The sequence below is a fragment of the Blastomyces dermatitidis genome, assembly GCF_000003525.1.
Source record: "Blastomyces dermatitidis ER-3 genomic scaffold supercont1.9, whole genome shotgun sequence".
Lineage (NCBI taxonomy): Eukaryota > Fungi > Ascomycota > Eurotiomycetes > Onygenales > Ajellomycetaceae > Blastomyces > Blastomyces dermatitidis.
In genome coordinates this window covers 460,720-464,327 of record NW_025544782.1, presented here as the reverse complement: position 1 = coordinate 464,327, position 3,608 = coordinate 460,720, and positions in this window count along the sequence as shown.

Sequence of the window (3,608 nt, the reverse complement as noted above, 5' to 3'; positions counted from 1 at the left end):
ATCTTCAGTATAAGCAATGCCTGCGCCCAATCTGTCAAGTCTCATTTTTGAGCCATCTGAATAAATCAGAATAAGAGTCTTATATGATGTAGAAATCTCTCAAATGCTGTCATATTCTTTCTCTTTTGATAGTTCACTTATTTGTAAGTCTATAAGAGATTCAAGCTTTTTTCTCCAGGGAGATAACTTCTCATGATCAACTTTTTCAACATTCAAAGAAGAAAATTGATTTTTAATCAGAGAGCATAGTCTATACAGTTGAGAAGGCATTTTCTTTGAAGAATTATTTTTATTCCAATCAAGAAATCTATTCCAATCCAGTTCATTTCCAGAGTTAATTGATGGAAATGAAGAAGAGACTCTTTCTCTGATTATATGATTTGAGCTCATCTTTACAACTCTCAGAGCATAGTTCATACAGGCCTTTTCAAATCTAATAGTAGGAGGAGGAATTGAAGCTTCAATTTCCATTACTTTAATAGGAGATGATTTAAATGCTCCCAGAATTCTTCTCAAGGCTCTGTTTTGCAGACTTTGAAAGAGTTCAGTGAAATTCCCTTGATTATTCCACCAAACTTGAACTTCATAATCAGCTACTGATGTAATACAGGCTATATATAACTGTCTCATAGCCTGGAAGGATAGACCCCTCTCTGTATTTGATAGTCTGATTATGTTGTTCAATAGTCTTTCTGCCTTGACAGTTCTTTGTTGAATGTGATATTTAAAATTCAACTTGGAGTTTAACCATACTCCTAATCATTTGACATTTACACTGGGTTTAATCTCTCTATTTAAAAGAGTTAGAGATAGTTCTTTCTCATTGAATCTAGGAAAGAAATGAATTAACTCAGTTTTATCCATATCAAATTGAATTTGATTGATATCTGCTCTAACAAAGATTTCCTTTGCAGCTTCTTCAATTACTTTCAAATTCTCTTTGATAGTTTTTGAGCTGTAGACTAGACCAATATCATCCACATAACTCGGAGATCACACTATTCTCATATTTCTATTTTTGAATAGATATGCAGTGTATATTGCAAATAAAATGAGTGAGATTGGAGACCCCTGTGATACTCCTATTTTTATCTCAGTCTTGTCTTGTTTCATTTCATCAAAGAAGAGTTGTATAATTCTTTTAGACATAAAACAGTTAACTCATTTTATTAGGGAAAGTGGCAGTTTTAATATCTTCAATGTCTGAATTAACTTTGACTTTGAAACATGATCAAACACTCCTTTTATATCAATAAAAACTGCAGTTGAGACCAGACCCTCATGCTTTGCTATTTGAATATCATGAACAACTGAGAGAACAGTGTCAATTGCAGAACACTGTTTTCTATCTCCCATTTGTTCACTGAATAAAAGAGAATCATCTATAGAGCTTATAAAAGATAGTTAAGTAGCTATTATCTTTTCTAAAACCTTTCCTAAACAGTTCAATAGAGATATTACTCTATATGACTTAGGAATTGAAGTTTTTCTATTAGGTTTTGCAAGAATCACTCCAGTGGCTTCTCTCCAGCATTCAGGATGATATCCATTTTTCAAGAGATTGAAAAAGAGCTCAAAATATTCATTCTTTAAGTAGAAATATGTATTTTGAATAATCAAGTGATTAATTGAATCTGGACCTGCAGCAGTTTTAACAGAACTTGAGAAGATAGCTGACTCTAATTCATCTTGTGTAAGATCAGGCCATTCCCAGTCATTTTCATCAACATAGTTGAGAAGTGATATATTCTCTTCCTCTGAATCTGAATCTGAATCTGGTGAGTTCTGAAAGAGAATTCTCATGAAAGCTTGACATTTTTCCTCAAAAGAGTTTGCTGTATATGATTCATTCTGAAACTCATATTCTAGAGCTGGAAGTTTTGCTACACTTCTTGTTTTAGTATAGTTAAAAGCTTTAAAAACTTCCTTCCCTTGTGCTTCTTCAAGAAATTTATTCCAGCAGTCTGTTTTAGCTCTTTTAATATCTGAAAAATATTCATTTCTGACAGTTTTGAACTCTTCATCAGATATTACATCATTCTTTCAATCTCTTCTAGCAGTAGCTAATTCTTTTCTTTTAGATGAGATATTCTCATTCCATCAAGGTTTTGAATACTCAGAAGATTTTCTTTTTGAAATATTATCTCTAACACTTGTTAGAATGATAGATGTAATAAGCTTCACTCTACTCTCAAGCATTTCATTTGAGATATCTTGATCAGAATTCCAATATAGCTCATTCTGTCTTTCAGATTTTAACAGTTTTATGCTTTCTTCAACTGCTTTCCAATCAGCTTTTTCAAAGTTATACTGATTAGAGAGAAGAGGATTTTCACTCATTTGTTTTTCACTCAGTTCAATATCAAATTGAATAATCTCATGATCTGATCCTGATGTCTCATTTGAATCAATAAACCAGTTTACAAGTCTTCTTTTCATTAGATTTTGTGACATGAATGTTAGATCTATAATAGACTTCTGTTTCATGCCTTTTCTAAAGAATGTTTGTTGATCAGACTTATTAACCAAATCTATTGAATGCTCAAAGGTCCATTCAACCAGATTATCAGCTCTCACTGCTCTCTTGCATTCTGAATTCCACCAGGGATGATGTGCATTGAAATCTCCTGCAATTATAGAGTTTCTTGATGGAGTTATGTTCAGAAATCCTCTATCAATTGTCCAGATATTGTTATTTTCCTTCAATGACTTTTCATTATAGATATTTATGAGCTGTATAGTATCAAACTCATTTTCTTTATCTATAATATCACCCACCAGAATATCAGGGTCAGACATGATATCAAATCTTAGATTAAATTGATATCTTGATCTCTTTCTTCCATAGATCACTACTCTTGACTTTATCTCAGACTTTTGAGGTAAAAAGCAGTAGTAGCTTGAATGAGAAATGACATATTTTTGCTCAGCATCAAAATTCGGCTCCTGAAGCAGTACAAAATCAACTTTTTGTTCAAATGCAATTTGAAGACAAGAATAAATGCAATTTGAGTTTCTATCCACATTATTTTGAATAAATGTGATTTTTGAAGAGTTTTTAAACTTTTTTTGTTGTTTTTGTTGTATATTCATACTAAAAGAGAGTAGAGAAGAATCTAATCACTATCATCAGATAGTAGATTATAACTGTTCTGAAAAGTAGGAATCTCAACTGCTTGCATTATATCTAGTTTATCACCAGAGTCATTTCTCAATTCTCTAATCTTAACAGGAGTTTGAGAATTCAAATTCTGTTTACATTTTGCTGGAGAATTGGAGTTTGAAGACTTAGATAATTGAGAGTTTCTTCTTTTTGAGCTTGCAGTTGTGAGTTTACTGGCTTGACTCTTCTCTTCAGTTCTAAATTGACTTTGAGCTTCATCTTTTCTTCAGTTCTTTTGAGTTCTAGAAGCAAACATACATTCTTTTGAGCTAGATGCATGTTTTTCTTTGCAATTAGAGCACTTAAGCAGAGTATATTAACAAATTTCATCTCTTTTTGAGCATGTTTCACATTTATGCTCACTAGTTTTGTGATCTCTGGCACAGAATGCACATTTTGAGTCTCTAAAACATGAGATTGCAAAGTGTTCATATCTTTAACAGTT